This window comes from Saccostrea cucullata, unplaced genomic scaffold (genome assembly GCF_032062105.1).
Source record: "Saccostrea cucullata isolate Sc308-1 unplaced genomic scaffold, CSIRO_AGI_Scuc_v1 ctg2736, whole genome shotgun sequence".
NCBI classification, from domain to species: domain Eukaryota; kingdom Metazoa; phylum Mollusca; class Bivalvia; order Ostreida; family Ostreidae; genus Saccostrea; species Saccostrea cuccullata.
In genome coordinates this window covers 2,643-22,542 of record NW_026930055.1, presented here as the reverse complement: position 1 = coordinate 22,542, position 19,900 = coordinate 2,643, and the positions used below count along the sequence as shown (strand labels likewise).

The window sequence follows — 19,900 nt, the reverse complement described above, 5'->3', positions numbered from 1 at the left end:
CTATTTGGTTTACCAAGGCAGCAAAGTATGGATAAAATTTAAAGATTTTTATTTAATATGCTCGGGCAGTCACAAATTTAGAAACAATCTAGCAATTCATTTAGGAGAGTCCCAATTCTTAAAGTTAAGGGTGAAAATTCTACCCTTTTTTACCAATTTCAGTTAAATACTGTTTTAGAAAATATTCTTAATTAATTTTAAAACTTCCTCCATCCCAAAATCCACTTTTATTTTTCTTTTCTATAAAATATAAATTAAATGACACTTAAGTATATGCTACCATGTAATTTTCCACTATATATGCTGTAAAAATGAATAGCATGTAGGTACGTGCCAAAAATGTTACTTTTATCCGGTACTAACTCATAGCTGATTTTAATATCAGGTTGTATAAGTAACTACATATAGTTCAAAAGGTCTCTCAGATATTTTTGTTTTTGTAAATATGTTTTCATAAAAAATCGAATTGACTTGTCAGTTTGTAATGAGTCAGTACGGAACGCGTAATATCAGATATCTTCATAAATCTATTTTACTCTGATATGTTATATACTGTTGATAGTCCTGCCTCTCTATGCATCTGTATACATGCACTTTCTTTTCCCCGTGGTATAATCCAACCCAGAGAAGATGAGTTTTATCGTCATAACTCAGGCAAGAAGGTCTTTGTTTTTGTGTTGGTATCAGTGACAGGAAGTGGCCGTCCTTGTCAATGATATGTATTGTGTTAGTGTAACCGTTACACACCAGGATGTGCGACAGCGCGTCAGTACAAATTCCTCGTGGATCTAGTCGTGATTCTGATGGAGGACCTCTGTAGGAGAAGCGATGTTTTCCTCCACTCTCTGTCACAACTACATCAAACCAGTCAGACACAATCACATCTCCATTGCGATTCTCTGTGATAAAGATAGGAACAGAATACAGTTCCTGGCCCGGGTTTTCATGCTTTATTGTCTTTTTGTGATGTCCTATGTTATTATAGCGTGCTATAATGCCTTTTTTGTGGGACCGCATCCCGACCAGCAAATCGCCGTTGATGTGGGAGGAGTAGATACACTGTGGTACCCATGGTTCTGTTTTCTTTATCAGTGTACACTCTGTTCTGAAATCTTTAGAGAGTTTCATAATGTTACCACCCCTGTCTATATAAATAAGATTACCGGTAAGATTCACTGTGTGTTGCCCACACACGTTAATCACATCTGTCAGATGATGAAGTACGTCACCCTCTGAGTTTATCAAGATAAGATTTTTACCATCACTGATCCAGGCCTGGTCTTGTGTCACACAGGAAATATCATATACTTTAATTGGCACTTTGACAGACCTGTGTAATACCGGGATATACATCAGTTTCAGTAGACTTTCATTTCTTATTTGTCTTTTTCCTGTATCTATTATTTGGATTTCACCCAGTGAATCAGTCACATCTTCTATGTTGATTTCTTCATTCAAGCAGACCAGGGCGTATTGTGTGAGACAAGGAATGTCCCTTAACTTGTGTACACGAGTCTTCTTTAGAAATATAAGGAATTTTAGCGGTCTGTTTACTGACTGATCACATTTGTATTCAGTTTTCTATGTTGGCAATATGCCTGTTTGTTGTTCTCTTGTGTTGTTGTAAACATTGAGTAAATCTTTTGTGTCTGATTTTAATATCACACATTACAGTGTCTATGAAGTTCCTTAGTTGTTGGGCTTTCATAAACATCTTTGACTGACTGTTGAAAATTTTTGTGTGACAGATTTTTATATCAGCTTTGATTCCTGCCAGAACACAAGAGCTGTTACAGAGAGTCTCACTTCTGATGTCGTGAAAGATTTCTCTGTGTTTTTGACGTATCACTTTGTATGTTGTTCTAATGTCTAGTATGTCGTAATTATATCTGTGTTCTATACATTGGAAACAGATAGGAAGTTTACAGGAAAAACAGTACTTTTGGTAAAACATGCCTGGATGTCTTTCACAAGTCTCTTGTTTTGTAATGTAGTCATATTTTTCTCGGTAAATCACAACATCATGGTATATGGTATCTAGATCAATAACATGTCTCTCTTTACACTGTAGACACAAGTCATGTTTACACGTGTTACAGTAGTATTCTGTGTTACCCTGACACTGGAAACACTGCCGGACTTTACACGACGTGCTGAATCTTGAACCCATTATCTCTTGTTTTAAGATGTAGTTTTCTTTTTCAAAGTAAATTACAACATCATAGGATATAGTATCTAGATCGATAACATGTTTCTCTTTACACCATAGACACAGGTCAAGTAAACACTTGTTACATTAGATTTCTGTGTCCCTTGACGTGATGTTGTATCCTAGAGTGTCCATGATATCGATTTACAGGATTTAGTTGTTATGTTTATAATCTGCTGAAAGTAAACCAAATTACAGTGTATCAAACACATTTATATTATTACAGTGTTCTAGGTCAGAAAGCATATAGAAGTTTAAAGAAAAAGATGAACTTAACAACAAAACTTCATTTACGCACATACCTGAAATAAATTAAGGTAATTTAGGCTGCGTATTTACAATATACATATATGTCACCTTCATTTTGCAAAATTATACATGTAATTTATTGATTCTATATGAGGGCAACATTATTTTTTACCGACCAAAGGGCTTAAAGTGTTTGCCCGTAAGGCCAAAGGCAACAGTTTGGTTCAAATGTTTAGCAAAACACATTCTATCTGAGAACGCATTCAATAATTTAATGTCTTGTTATTATACCATTTACATTTTACTATGACACACCTTCCAAGAACTTCAATATTGGTATTGAATATGACAAAATATTGATGATGACTAACACTGATTGATTGTTTAATTGTTGTTTGACGTCCCTTGCGAGGACTTCAACCCTAACCCTAACCCTTACTCATATACAAATCGACAGTTCCGTTAGGGGTTTCAAATTTATACTTGAATTCGGCATTCATGGCCATTGAGCAGTGAGTTTCTACATCGTGCCAACGCCTATCGTAACTCGGGACCTTTCATCTAAAAGACCGTGACCTTCTCTTACAGTGCCGTGCGCTTAGCGAAGGAACATTCAACGCCTAGGTAGAGTCTATAACATAACCCAATCACGGTTTCCGGGAATATTATCTCCGGTTTGACTTTTTTTGTAACAGAACACATGTTTGATCCTGATGCACATACTTCTGTTAACATATGACGATATAAACAGCAAGTTGGGAACTTATATTCGAACGATAATCGGAGATCTAATAAATGACACCCAGAAGATTGTACTATTTCACATAATTCGTAGTATTTAATAGTAAACATGATTATTAATATATTGCGTTTTCATTACCTATCAGTATCAATACTATATACAAGCAATACCAAAGTCGAACTTAAAGTATACCTAGCATGTGTGTACGCACTGCAAAGTATTATTACCATGATGAAGTATGTTAATCTTCCTAGACAAAAAGAATGCAGTTATAAAGAGTCTCAAAACGACATTAACCAGTCACGGTTTAACATACTAGTAACCAAGTTTCTCAACAATCTAACCCAGTCAGGGGTCAACATAATAAAGTCTCAAAACAACCTTACCCAGTCACGTTTTAACATAACCAAGTCTCTTAACAACCTAACCGAGTCACGGTTCAACAAAACCAAGTCTCTTAACAACCTAACCCAGTCAAGGTTTCATATAACCTAGCTGGAGTTCAACCTAACCATAGTATGGTTTAACATAACCAAGTCTCTAAACAAAATAACCCAGTCACGATTCGACATAATCAACTCTCTTTTCTTCCTAATACAGTCACGGTTTAACATAACCAAGTATATAAACCCACCTAAACCAGTTATGGCTCAACGTAATCAACTCTATAAAACAACATAAACCAGTTATAACTCAACATAACCAAGTCTCTAAACAACCTTACCCAGTCACGGTCTAACATAACCAAGTATCTAAACAACCTAATTCAGTCATGGCTCCACATAACAAAGTCTCAAAACAACCTAACCCAATCATGGTTCAATGAACCACGTCTATTACCAACCTAACACAGTCACGATTCCACAAAACCAAGTCTCTCAACTACCGAACACTGTCAAAGTTCAACATGACCAAGTCTCAAAACAACATGATGATTTCATGTAATTTGATTCATATTAGTTTATTTTATTAATTGCTTTTGGTCCATTATTTATAAAATGAATTGACAACAAATTTTCCGTTTCTTTCCCGATCATGTTCAGGAGCACACGGCACGTGTGACCGGTCAGCAGGGGATGCTCACTTCTCCATGGCACCTGGTCCCAACTCAATTGTTTTGGAGGTCCGTGTTTGCTGTACTTTTGTTTTGTATTGTTTTATGGACTTTTGTTTTTGTTCGTTATCTACATATGTTTCATCCTAAACAGAACTGAGAAGATATATTCAAGAAAAGAATTCAATTTTTGAAGATTGATGAGGACATGAACTACGAAACTTCATATGCTGACGTGAATTAAGCGTGGCAGTTCATGTATCTCATGAGTTTATTTTTTATATTTACATTTTTCTAGAAAGGAGACACAATTCAACTGTCATTTTATAAATATGACGTAACAATAAAAATATTCCTACACATCCATTGTTGATGTGAAAACCAACAATAATCTAATTTGCACAGAATCTTAAAGAAGCATAATTGTAAATGTAAATATTTAAGGAATAACTGTCTTATTTTTTCCATTCTATGATGTGATCAATCAATAGGCTTGCGTGATTATCTGCATAAAAGGCGTTTATGCATAAAATTTTCACGCAAGCCAATCGATTGATCATTCTCATGATATTGAAAAATCTTACTGTTATTCCGTATATTTACATGTTTGGATTCCACTAATCCAACTTGCTCCAAGCCCTGCTTCTGTCTAGCTGTTTGTCTCGCCATGCACTTTTTTTTTCTTTTTTGGAACCGCGCCAATGCAATGATGGGGAAATAAAGTACATTTACAATTTGTAATTTTATCTCGGGCAAAGACATTGGAAATGTAAATATATACATGTATATAAGGATATGGAAATAACGAACAGTATTCAATCTCAACGTCCATTAAACAAATATACAAAACAAGAGCAGAGCAAACACGGACCTCCGAAACATCAGAGGTGGGATCAGGTGCCATGGAGGCACTTTCGCCACATATGATTGACATATGAATTACATTTCATATGAGAATCCTATGTGGATCATATGAGAACGATATGTATATATTTATACAATCATATGAGAATCATATGTGGCAGATCATAGTATGATCTATTACGTGAATCATATGAATACACACATGTAAATCATACGAAGTATTATGCTAGTACATATGTCTTTTTTATGATTCTCATATGAAAACAATCATGTTTTGGATCATACGTGCCAAAGTTGCCTGTATACACACACAAATATTTTTATTTCTTAAACTAACCTCAGTTTTGGCGTTTATCTTCATTCCTCCTCCTTATGATCCTGAAGTGTGTCATTTAACATGTTATCTTCTCCTATCCCTAAACTGTACACCAACTTTATTTTTATCTCCGACTTTATCTATGACAAGAGGGCTAACCGTTTGTGTTACAAGTACGGGTATCTACTGTATTTTTATCTCCGACTTTATCTATGACAAGAGGGCTAACCGACTGTGTTGCAAGGACAGGTATCTAAATAGATATATGTAGCGCGCATTGTTTATGCTGTCAGCATAAATAATAATATGGGTAAATTCTTCAGGATTTTAGTTAATAATTTTTGATTAACTAAAAAAAAAGAAATTTCACATTGTGTAAAAAGAATAGAAATATTTATAAATAAGTTAAGGGCGGAATATGAAAAGAAACACTTGGTCGGATTGAATTAAATTTAGAAATAAAAAAAACGTGTAATAAATTTTGATATATAATGTGCAAACTACATGTATCTTTCGTCCATTTCCACTAAATTGAAGGCGGTTAAAAAATTAAAAAGGATGCAAAATACTTTTTGAAATGGTTTCATTCGACATGGCTTCTAAAAATATACTCGGTTATATTTTTTGTGAATCTAATTTTTATAACTATATTCAAAAAGATCTTATGTCTTACACTATGTCAATTCACTTTCTAAAGATTAAATTCTCCAAATTTTAGAACTTTTAAAACATAATGAAATTTACGAAATCGCAACTTACTTTTAATTTTATTTCACTTACTTAAGACATAATTTACACAAATTAATTGATAAAATTCTCAAATTATTCTCATATGATCTTGTATGATGGATTGTGATAGTTCCCTAATGTTTTTAATCGTTTCTCTTTAAAGGAGGCAGTTAATGTTATTTCCCAATCATGACAAGGAGTACATTGCGGGTTTGACCGGTTTGCGGGGTATCCTCACTCCTCCATGGCACCTGATCCCACTCTGGTGTTTTTGAGGTCCGTGTTTCCTCTGCTCTATTTGTATTGTTTTATGGACTTTGATTTTGAACTCTGTTCTTATCTCCATAGCCTTCACACGTTCTTTTACAATCAGTCCTTTGCCTTATATAGACAAAGGACTAGTGCAGCTGATGTAACTTCTGTTTTTTCTATACATAAACATGCCTCTCAAGCACAAGATGATAACAATAGTTTCATATGTTCGACTGTATACCATGTTAAAAAGTTGGCATGTTTTAATTGTTGCTTTCTGAAATCTACCATCAGGAAAGACACGTTGAATTGAAAAAAAATGAAAGTTACAGACCGTAAATGTAAAATAACATTCAATTAAATAGTAACAATTTACTATTTTAAGGAATAAACAATTCGTCATTATAGTATCTTTTTGGTATAATTTTTAAAGGCACCATTGTCATTTTCAGCGAAACTGAAAAGTTTCAGTTTGAAAATTTCAGATAAATAGTATCAAAGAAAGGTCGATCAATTTGATTTGTGAATACGTTTGGTTAAATCATACAGATGTAATATCATACGATTTATTAATAATTATTAATAATTAATAATCAACAGTCCCTTTTAAAGGATCGGCTTTGAAAATAGAGATTCACATTTCAAAAAATACGTAGCTTTGCCATGAGATATATAATGCATACAAGGGTAATATCTCGTGCTGAAGTTCGATATTATTAAGTTGTAATGCAAGAAGAATGTGACCATAATTATAATTTTGGCTTTAAAAGTTCGCGGGCTGCACTGACGACTTATTATCTATAATAAATGATTGTCATTTCCATCCATATGCCGACTCGATATATGCTAGTAAACTTGAGACCACTGAGATTGTCACGTCTGTTTCATATCTCGATGATTGACTGACTATAGACGATACTGTCGAATTAACAACTAAAGTGTATGATAAACGTTAGCTTTACGATAGTCAATTTTCGTAATGTATGTATCAATAAATATCCAACTATCACTTGCATATAGGGTTTACATCTCCCAACGTATTTGATACTCACCAGAATGCACCGAGTTCACTCAGTTTTGAAACCGAGGCAGGCTACTAACAGATACATTAATTCATTGTTTACCTCATGTGTAGCACTCAATTTTACTGTTAATTTTACGCAATCACATGACGTCGTGATGTGGCATCCCGGATCACCACACTGTGGTTTTCTGAATTCATATCACCACTCTCTGTAGCCTGGTCCCATGTGCCATCCTTGCCAAGATAGAAGAGACAGGTGGAATACATTTTTTGTTTTCTTTTAATTGGTCAGAGTAATGCGCGCTAAATTGTGAGTTTTTTAGTCGTTGCCGTTAACCACAGAAATAAAAATCGACTTAACAATGACACAGTGCATCAACGGCTTAAAACATACAACGTCACAATGATCGCCAATCCATTAAGTATATAGACACCACAATTTCAATGTTGTTCCACAATATTGGGGCAACCGGAAGTTGAGTTGACTGGGTATTGACACCAAGGCATTTGATGACAAGCAGGCAATATAATAGTCAATCACTGACTTTTTTATCTGAAAGACTCTTTATGGTTTATCCTCAATGACCATTATCGGTAATTAGCAACGCATATATCTGGAAAAAAAAGGTGCGCAATGCATGTCGGGAAATTGGTTTTCGCGCAAGAAGGTCATTTTGGAGTTTTGTCATGACACAGAGGCCAATTCCAATGTATGGGAAAATATGGCGCATTATATATACTAATACCAAATATGCAAATCTTCACAGAAAACAATTTTAAGTGGTGCGTTAGCTATAGAAATTTTGTAACAGAGATTTCAACATCCTTGTTTAAATTCAGTCATTACAATGACGTTGTTAGTAAATACAATCTGTCATCGGCCGTGTTTTTACTTATCTATCAACAGTCTCGTTTAAAGTCATCATTTTAAGTAAATTCTACGGTCGATACAATGACCTTGTCAGCCAATACAATTTATCGTTGAATGAAATGCTGACTGACGTTTTTCATACCAATTGTTAGTCCATTATTTATACACTGAATTGACCACGGATTTTTTCCGTTATATCCTGATTATGACAACGAGCACGCGGCGGGTGTGACCGGTCGGCAGGGGATGCTCACTCCTCCATGGCACCTGATCCCACCTCTGATGTTTGGGAGGTCCGTGTTTGCTCTGCTCTTATTTTGTATATTTGTTTAATGGACGTTGAGATTGGTTGCTGTTCGTTATTTCCATATCCTTCTTTTAACCACCGAACATGTATCTCTGCTGGTGGACAATTTGTCCCCGAGGATACTTGTCGTTCGGTACTTATTCACGTATGAGTACAAATAATAACGAAATGATACTGGCAGGCGCGTCGCCCAGTATAAAAAGGCGTCACTCCTTTGAGTCTATAAGGGACACAGACTCAAGGAGTTCATTTGGTGCCCCTCGGATTATCCTCAGGGATATTAAACATATGTCATATGTGCAGTCTTCAGATTCCCAGTTTTGGTATAAAACCAATACATCATATACCAAATTGAAAGAGTGTAAAGTTTCTATTACAAATATATTGGATGATTCTTTTTGCGATCCAATGTCTTCGGTTTCAAAATGTTCTGTGCGAAACTGTAAAACCTGTGACATTTTGATAACTGACACTTCTTTCACCAGTAATCTTACTGGACAAAGCTTCTATACCAAAACTTGGGAAAATCTGAACTGCAAATCTTCTAATGTTGTCTATGGAATAGAATGTAATCTGTGTGGACTTATTTATGTCGGTGAAACCAAGGGATCGCTTAACAAAAGAATATCAGGTCATCGATTTCAAATAAATCATGGTGGTCAGCAGCTTTTATATAAACATTTTAATTCACCTGATCATTCTATTTTATCAATGAAAGTTAGAATTCTGGAAAAGATTTATCACCACACAAATAGTCCATCTTTGAGTACACCTTTCCGTAGACAACGTGAAGAAGTTTGGATTAGGAAACTAGGGACAGCCTTTCCCTATGGATGTAATGACAATGTCGATAGTGTAGGAAATCTTACAAGCCCGCAGTGTAATAATGTAAATGTGATGGGACTTTTTAACAATACTCAGAGACGTAAGCGTAGTCATGGACATCGTTCGTACAATAAACCTGCAATACACGATGTCTCTTTTGATTCATTACTACCTTATGTAAATCAACAGTTAGGTCTACATCATATTCGAACCAAACTTTACTCTGTCCCTTTGAAACTTTTAAATAGTCTTCTTGAAAAGACCAAGGAACATCCAAATTTAGATTCCTCGACACCTGAATATAGGCTCGGTTCTGTGATTATGGATATTGCACATCATAGGCTTTTTAAACCCGCACGTTTTACGGAAGAAAATGCAGCTAAAACAATCCGTCTTTTCCTTAAACTTCAATATGCCAATAAAGGAATTGACGCGGTAAATATTAGTAATATTCTTAATCACAAAAGGGTCCAGTCTTGTATTCCACCATATTTCAAGTTAAAGACTTCGCCTTGTATTTCCTACAAATATACATCGACCATTGCTTCCAAACATTTCAATTACAAAAATACTTTACATGGCCTGGATATCGACTATCTGAAAAATAATCCCCTTTCGTGTTCATGTTCTTCTTCGCCCTATAACTATAGTCCTGCTGGACACGTTATTACAGGTGACGTAAATATAGTTCGTAATGAGGACCTTAGATCACTTATTTTAAAAGGTCCTAAATATAGGGAACCCCGATCCTTCAACTGGCGTCGGAATTTCATAAATATTATGGATTCTGTTGAAAATTACGCCAGACGATGGACTAGATATGAAAAAGAAGACATTGACACCTTGTCAGAATGGATTAAATGTATCAGATCCATGTTAAAGTCACGTATTAAAAAATTGAGGGGCAAAATGAAAACCATCTATCCTTCTGTGTTCAATAAACCAGAAGTGAAAAAAGAATTAGATAGATTACACGATCAGTACGTACTGGTTCCTGCCGACAAAGCAGGTAACAACATTGTCTTCGTTTGTAAGGCTCATTATATAAATTGCATTTTAGAAGAACTTGGATTTAATTCTACAAGTGGTAATCCTACTTATACATATACTACTCTTTCTAAGGAAGAAATTCTTCAAAATCACCTGTCAGTTTTGAATACTTTTAATATTCCACAGAGCCAAAATGAATTTGAACTACCTTATATATATTGGATTCCGAAACTTCATAAGAATCCTTACAAACAAAGATACATTGCAGGTTCCAGTAAATGTTCAACCAAGCCTCTTTCGTTACTTCTCACTAAAATATTGACAGTAGTGAAGGAAAAACTTCAAGAGTACTGTACAACTATATATTCAAGAAGTGGTGTAAATCAGATGTGGATACTTAAAAATTCTAAAGAACTTTTGGACAATTTGAAATCCCAAGACTTTACAAAAATCAACAGCATAAAAACTTACGACTTTTCAACTTTATACACAACAATTCCTCACGACAAATTAAAATCCAGGCTTTTTGATATCATTGACAGCTGCTTCTTTAACAAAAATGGAACTCGTAAGTTTACTTACCTCGTCATTGGTCATTTGAAAAATTATTTTGTTAAAACAGATTCTGATTGCACACATAAGTACTCTGAAGTTGACATCAAGAAGATGCTTGAGTTTCTGATTGACAATATCTATGTGGTTTTTGGAGACCAGGTATTCCAACAATCTATTGGAATTCCCATGGGTACAAATTGCGCTCCATTATTAGCTGACTTATTTTTATATTCATATGAAGCAGAATTTATACAAAATCTGTTACGTGAAAAGAAGAAAACACTTGCTGTGGCCTTCAACTCGACATTTAGATATATCGACGACGTTTTGTCAATTAATAATGATAATTTTCATACCTACGTCGACACGATATATCCTGATGAGCTTGAGATAAAAGATACCACAGAGTCCGATACTTCTGCTTCATACTTGGATATTTTACTTGAAAAAGACACCAATGGTTATCTAACAACCAAGCTATATGATAAACGTGATGACTTTAACTTTTCTATCGTCAACTTCCCTTACTTATGCAGCAATATACCTTCATCACCTGCATACGGAGTATTTATATCTCAGTTGATTCGATACGCAAGAGCATGCTCTACGTATGAACAATTTCTTAAACGAGGTAAATTATTGACAAGCAAGTTGATGAAACAGGAATATCAACAGTCTCGTTTAAAGTCATCATTTCGTAAATTCTACGGTCGATACAATGACCTTGTCAGCCGATACAATTTATCGTTGAATGAAATGCTGACTGACTTTTTTCATACCAATTGTTAGTCCATTATTTATACACTGAATTGACCACGGATTTTTCCGTTATATCCTGATTATGACAACGAGCACACGGCGGGTGTGACCGGTCGGCAGGGGATGCTCACTCCTCCATGGCACCTGATCCCACCTCTGATGTTTCGGAGGTCCGTGTTTGCTCTGCTCTTATTTTGTATATTTGTTTAATGGACGTTGAGATTGGGTGCTGTTCGTTATTTCCATATCCTTCTACAGGCTTGTCTGTCAGCATCAGGGTTCTCCATCGTTTGAAATTTTACTTTGTTGCAGAGTTTACATGAAACACTAAAATTTCGCAGTATTCGCAGTATTTAGCAATCAAATTGGCAAATAAATCACTATTCCTTATTATTAGAAAAGAATACATGGACACTGTTTTTGAATCACTCATTCTCTACACAAATGGTATTGTCGTACATATTGAGAAAAGTAAAAATACATGTTCTATAAAGCAGAGAAATTTCTGATCTGCTTGAAAATTTAACACAATTCATTTACCTCAATGAAATAATTACGGTATGATGTTATGTTTGACTTACAGTGAACACATTAATTTAGAGTCGTGGCTCCGTAGTTAACATATTTAATTCTTTTTTTTAATAATACAATGTATTTCTAATGCAACTATACATGTACTAAAAAGAAGGTACAGTTTCTATACAAATTGACCCCTATATTCTTCAAAAATTTGAAAGTGGTATAACAAACTAAAATTCATTCTCTCTGGTGGAATTCCATTCAGTAAGAATACACAAATCTTTTTTCTCAAATGATCTCCTAAATGCTAATTGTGACGTCATTAACTTGTGCATTTTCCCGTATTTTCTTAAATATTTACAGAAGACATTGATTAGAGTGGAATTTTCGCCCGCAGAAATTTAGAGATATCTGATTTTTCAAAGCAGTTTACAAAATATATATAAAAATTGAACTGGGCGATGGTGGCAGACACTATTTTCTAAATGAAAATAAGGACAGAAGTGAGTCATTTTGAGGCTTTTCTGCGTTAAAACTTAGAAATGTACCAATTTAATGTCATATTTCGAGAACAGTCCAACTTCATGTCATATTCTTTAACGATTTATCATATTCATCAACTCATCTTTTGTTATAGCCAATTTCAAACCTTTTCAAGAACATTAAATTTTTAGGGCACAATTAAGCCCAAACCGTACTTTCTTCTTTACCTTGTGTAAACAAATTATTTGTCTTTGTTATATCATGCCTTAAGTCCGGTGTAAAGGCGAATAATGACCCCATCGAATAATGACCCCTTTGCCCCTAGAAAAAGTGTCACCAACCTAAAAATTTGCAGAACCACGTGAAGAAAAATGACCCCCGTAGAAAAATGACTCCCCGTGGATTAAAGCTGAATTTTTTAGGGAGCAAAAAAGAAATAGATAAAGAAGCATATTGGCCAAAATGCAATAAATTGATTGATATGTTGATCTCATAACATTATACAATAATAGCTATATTTTAAGGTTAATGCAATGATTCAGAATCTAAAGTAGTAAAAGATTTATCGAGCCTAAAGGGTTAGGTAAATATTGTTTTTCGATGGTGGAAATCAACCTACTTACAGAAAAAAATCAGCAGTATTATATATTATTATAACCTCCGCTTGAATAGCGGGAGGGTATATAGTGATCGGGATGTCCGTCTGTTGTGCTTTGGGGTATCCATCTCTTATCCGCAACTCTTCTTATATATAAAAAGATGTGTTTCTAAAACAGCTATGCCCCTGTATGGCAACATAGCAACGATTAAACTGTTCTTAAATGCAAAATGAAAAAAAAACTGTTTTAAAACTGTTTCTTGTGAGAAGACCCTACCTTGGGTACCAATATATTTAAATTGCATTTAAGAACAGTTTATTCGTTGCTATGTTTTGGTCAAAGTTAAAGTTTTTGCGGACAAACAGACCACCAGATAGATAGACAGACAGACATACAGACGGACACGATAAAATTATAAACCCCCGAATCTTCGATTACGCGTACGGGAACATAAAAAGAAATGATTCTGAATTTCATATTAAATTCTCTGAAAAATGTACTCAGAACTGGGTAAAAGGGCGGAGAAAAACAAGAATTAAGGAATGTAATGAATACTGTGTGCTATATCAAAAGGTTATATCTACATGTATAGTTTTTGCATTGGAATGTGTATTTTACACTAGACCATAGCTTTACAGAGTATATTTTTAGGTGTTATACCCTCCCACCCCCTTACTAATTTAGGGGGAAGTCGATTATCAACAAAAGCAACAACAAAAAACTACCCTACCTTTATTTTTCTATAAGGAGGGACTAAAAATAACCTTAAAATAATCTACTATTCTACTAATTTTCAACTGTTACTTTGCCACAATACTTTCAAGTATACCCCCACCATCATTTATAGTATATGCTTTAATCATGGCGAAGTAAATTATGATATGATAGTACTTGTGTGAAGACTGAACTTCATTTCAATATTTTATCTAGAGCCTCTTTCAGTATTATTGAAAGGTAGAGAGTTTTATTTATACTTTTGCTTTTCTTTTTTTTTTTCTTCTTTTTTAGTACCGTGGGGATCCGGGATAGAATAGGTCCTCAGTACCCCCTTGCTTGTCGTAAAAGGCGACTAAATGGGGCGGTCCTTCGGATGAGACAGTATAAACCGAGGCCCCGTGTCACAGCAGGTGTGGCACGATAAAGATCCCTCCCTGCTCAAAGGCCCTGAGTGCCGAGCATAGGCCTAAATTTGCAGCCCTTCACCGGCAATGGTGACGTCTCCATATCAGTGAAATATTCTGGAGCGGGACGTAAAACCGTATACAATCAATCAATCAATCAATCATCTTCTTTTTTATGTTGCATAGTTTATTTCTAAAAACAAGTGGAATATCATTCTTTAAGCAAACATTAAAAGGAGGAATATTGAAAAGAAATTTTATTTACTTGACAATTAAAGGATCTCTTTTCAAACACAATTTCAGCATTGAAAGACTACGTGAATCTCTTAATTTTTAATTTCTCACTTGAAAATGTTCATTGCAAGTCTGGTTGTTGTACCGAGGGGGGTGTATAAAAAGAATATGTATTTGAAAAGATTTAATATATTTAATCATATTGTGATGGTCTGCATGAATAGGATGAAAAATATGAAAAATATACAGCATCGAGGCGTCCTGTTATCCATTTCTATTTTTATTCACACGTCCGAATGAAAACATTATTATTTCGAACAAATTACTTATTTGTACATACCGGTATTAATTCGTCTGCTACAAATTTCTACTTTTCCCCAACATTTTTTTTCTGAAACAACGTATCAATGGAGTCAGTAAATAAAAAAAATTATATTCATAAATTACATCTCCAGCGTGCGTTTAATCCATTTACATGTACCCTCTTTGATTTTCTAGGTTTGCTCCTTTATCAGATAAATGATTAATTGATTGATTGTTAATTGTTTAAAACTGAATTGTCAATTTTTCGACAGGGAGAAATGAGGAACTTCATTACCCCTAAGTGCTAAGAAGAACAAAGATCAAATCTATTCGAACAAATGCATGAATTACTCGAAGGAAGAACAATTATAATACACAGCATATTTTCCCCTTTCACCTGTTATAAATTTTGTATCACTTTAAGGGGATGAAGGACCTTTAGCTGAAAAAATACCTGTCATTTAATTTTTATCATATTTTGTATATATCTTATTTAGTATGTCCTACATACTATAAAGCAGACATATCAATAGGTTTCTAGACTTATTTCTGAGATATTGAGTGACAAATACCATACCCCACGGTGTCTGAGCGGAGTTTTTATTCTCCGTGTTTCTGGGTCCATTACTCGGTCGATAATTGAAATTTTTCACCATAGATAAAAAATATACCAGCGGAAATGTGTCTTTTAAAATATTTTAGAGTATGAATAGGGTTAAAAATTCGAAAAAGCAAGATTCTTTTGTAACACCACATCTGGAGACGGAAATTTACGACTTTTCCTAGGACAACTTAAACCAGAAAAAAATTAATTTGCAAAAAATCCTATCATTCAATATTTGAAAATTTATGTCGAAGTTCAAGGTCGTCATTGTATTGATTAACTGTAAAAATATCGATTGGTGAAGCTAAGCTCAATATTACACGGGGCAAAGTTAAACGAGTCATGATCATGAGAAAAACGTGTCATGTTTACATTTCTCGAGTACGGGAAAACCCAACTATGACGTCACACATTCTTGAAATAAGCGAAATAAGACAAAACCACAGAACTTTTCCGTCAACAACCATGTAAAAATATTTTTTGCGTTCTGAAATTTACAAAATATCCTACCATGTACATATTATGGCCCGTTTTTATGATTTTATACTACCCGTTTTTACCATTTATGATCTTACTGAACTAAGAGATCCACTATGACGTCAAAGACGCACTGGGAGCGCAGAGTAGGGCAACGGCAGAGTGGATTAATCTATTCCGTAATTTGATAATATTTGCAAGAAATTTTGAATGTTTTCAGATATTTTTATACTAGATGGTGAACGCAAACAAACAGTCAAAAAAATTATACAAGTACTGTGGTTTCAATCTCGTTTTGTACATATTTTATCAGAGATTATGACGTAAATCAACTGAGTCACGTGACCATATATCCTTCATCCCCTTAAAGGGGTCATTTTCAATGGGGTCAATATTTTATAGGACTAGCATATAAAATAATGACCACTGGGACTCTTTTTCTACAAAAAAATTATATTTTCCTACGGGTAGGGGGTCATTTTTTGTCGTTGAAAGTCATTTTTTGTCGTTGAAAAATGATCCCCGGTCATTATTCGATGGGGGTCATTATTCGTCGTTACACCAGCAAGGGTCTAGGAGATAAGTGATTATGGAAGATGAAGCCCTAATTAAGTGCTCTTCTTTTTAGAATTGAAAGACTGTAGAATTGTTTGATTAAGGATTCAGTTAGAAAGAATTTATATGTTGGAATTATCTGATTACCACAGAGCTTACTGCGTCAGCAATTTTTTTTACTCTGTCGCACGCATAAAAGTTGAATCGTTACTGTGTCGGAGAAATTTTTACTGGGCCGGAACTAACAAACTAAAACAGCTCATGGAAAGCCTTGAGCATATTTTTTTTATATATTTTGGGACAGTCAAAATCTTCTAGCAAACTATTGGGGGGGGGGGGGGGGTCATAGTTGTTAAAGTTGAGGGAGGAAATTAAATCTTTATTTTCCCCCATTTTATGAAGTATATATATGATACCATATAACTTTCACCCATATGTACTGTATAAATGAAATCATTTAGAAATGGGCCAAACTTATAGCTTTTATCTTGTACTTAGTTTTTACTTAATTCATATGAAGTTGTATAAGTAACTAGTTACAAAGTTCCTTCAGATACTTCTGGTGTTGCATGAATGTGTTCATCATAGATCTAATTCACTTGTCCAATTGCACTGCGTCAGTACGGAATTGTAATGTCATATATCTTTTTTACTCTGACTTGTTATATACTGTAGATAGTCATGCCTCTCTATGTATCTGTATACACGCACTTTCTTTTCCCCGAAGCATAATCCAACCCAGAGAAGATGAGTTTTGTCGTCATAACTCAGAGAACAAGGTCCGTGTATTTCTTGTTGTTGTGTCAGTATAAGTGACAGGAACAGGCCGTTCTTGTCAATAATATGAATTGTGCCAGTGTTACCATCACACACCAAGATGTGTGACAATGCGTCAGTACAGATCCCTAATGGAAATAATTCTGATCCTGATGGATGTCCTGTGTAGGAGAAACGGTGTCTTCCTCCACTCTTTGTCACCACTACAGCATCACGGCCAAAGTCAGACAATATCATTTCCATCGTTGTTCTCTGTGATTTAGATACGATAAGAATAAAGATTATGGCCTGTTTTTTCGTGCTGTATGGTCTGTTTGAGTTGTCCTTTGTAATTATACCGTGCTATTATGCCTGTTTTGTTAGACTGCATTCCGACCAGCAAATTGCCGTTGAGGTGGGAGGAGTATATACATTTTGGTACCCATGCTTCTTTTATCCTTATCCATGGTTCTGCTTTCTTTATCAGTGTAGACTTTGTTCTGTAATCATAAGAGAGAGTTTGATAATGTTATCATCCCTGTCTATAAAGATAAGATCTCCGGTATGATTCACTGTGTGTTGTCCCCACAGAGTAATAACACCTGTCAGATGAAGTAGTACGTCACCCTCTGAGTTTATCAAGATAAGATTTCTACCATCACTGATCCAGACCTGGTCTGGTGTCACACAGGAAATATGATGTATTTCACCTGGTACACCGGAAATATATATTTTGTCTGGCACAGTAAAAGACCTGTGTAATACAGGTTCAGACATCAGTTTCAGCAGACTTTCATTTCTTATTTGTCTTTTTCCTGTCCCTGTTATTTGGATTTCACCTAGTAATTCAGTCACATCCTTTATGTTAATGTTAACTTCTTCAATCCGGCAGACCAGAGGGTATTTTGAAAGATTAGACGTTTCATTAATCTTATGTACACGTGTTCTCTTTAATAACATTATCAATGTTAGGGGTCTGTTTGCTAAATGTTCAAATCTGTGTTCAAACTTTCTATGTAGGAAAGATTTTTCCTCTGTATTTGAACACTTTGAATAAATCTTTCACGTCTGATTTTGACATCATACATTACAGTGTCTATGAGGATCCATTGTTTTTTTTGGCGTTTATTAACATCTTTGACTGATTGTCGGATATTTCTGTGTGACAAGTTTTTATATCAGATCTGATTTCTGCCAGAACACAACAGCTGTTATAGAGAGGCTCACCTCTGATGCTGTGAACGATTTCTCTGTATTTTTTACGGTTTGTTTTGTATGCCGTTCTAATATCAGGTATTTAGTGCTTTCTGTGTTCTGTACACTGCAAACAGACCGGACGTTTGCAGGAATGACAGTACTTTTGATAAAACATGTCTGGATGTTTCTCACATGTCTGTTGTTTTGTAATGTGGTTATATATCTCACGGTAAATCACAACATTGTGGTGTTTGGTGTGTAGATCTATAACATGTCTCTCTTTACACTCTAGACAGAACTCATGTCTACACGTGTTACAGTAGAATTCTGTGTCCCCCTGACATTGAGAACACAATCGGGCTTTAAACTGGGTCCCAAATCTTAAATTGTCCATGACTTAGAGGCTCATCTGGTAGTTACAAAATCTGCCCAAATGAATGAATTACATATTAATGGAACATATCAGGTTTAAAAACATCTTGAAAACATAAATTCTTTTTCGTTTAACAAATTACGTTAGGAAAACGTTAAAATTAATCATCTAAAAGTAAAATTTCCTGTCACAGTAGACAATACATGCATTCCTCACGTGACTGTCAAATCAGTTAACTAAACTAGATCCAATACACGAGGAAGGCATATCAATGAAAGTCTTCAAATTGATATCAAATAGACCAAGTAATATAGCCTTTACAATCTACAATCGTTTACCCCCCCCCCTCTCTCTCTCCTGTCTTAGTAAATAACAGTTATCATATACCGACCATTGTCAGATGGTCATAGATATAAAAACAAAATTAAACAGAAATATATTTTTAAATATATTGTTAATCATGAATCACTGTTCAGTTTAAAATGGAATCAGATTACTTACTTATCAAAAGTTTACAAATCTAAATATCGGAACTACACACCTCTTGTACATTAAAATGCTTCTTTTTCTATCTAAGAATGCGATTCAAAGCAAGTAACATTGTATTTATACTGGATGTCGATAATGATCACAGAAGAACTAAATGAATTCAATACACACAGACTGCCAATAGAAAAGAGGTATAAGATAATACTCTGACATGAGAATTATGTACTCTAAATGACTGCGATAAAACATCAATGCTATCTTTGAAAAATCTTACGGTATAATTGTTTTATCATTTTAACAAAAGAATGTATGTATACTGAGGACAAAATGTTCTCTTCAAGAGCATGAAGACTTCAATTAGCCACAGGGTAATTAAAACCTCGTCAAAAGCTGAGAATTTATTTTATGTTTCAATTCATGCTTATGAAGAAAAAAAAAATTAAA

General features: G+C 34.6%; 1 pseudogene; it reads right to left on the bottom strand.

Annotated features, from left to right (window-relative positions):
* Nucleotides 1-519: 519 nt before the first annotated feature.
* LOC134282794 (uncharacterized) lies at nt 520-18,988 on the bottom strand (annotated as a pseudogene).
* Nucleotides 18,989-19,900: the final 912 nt, after the last annotated feature.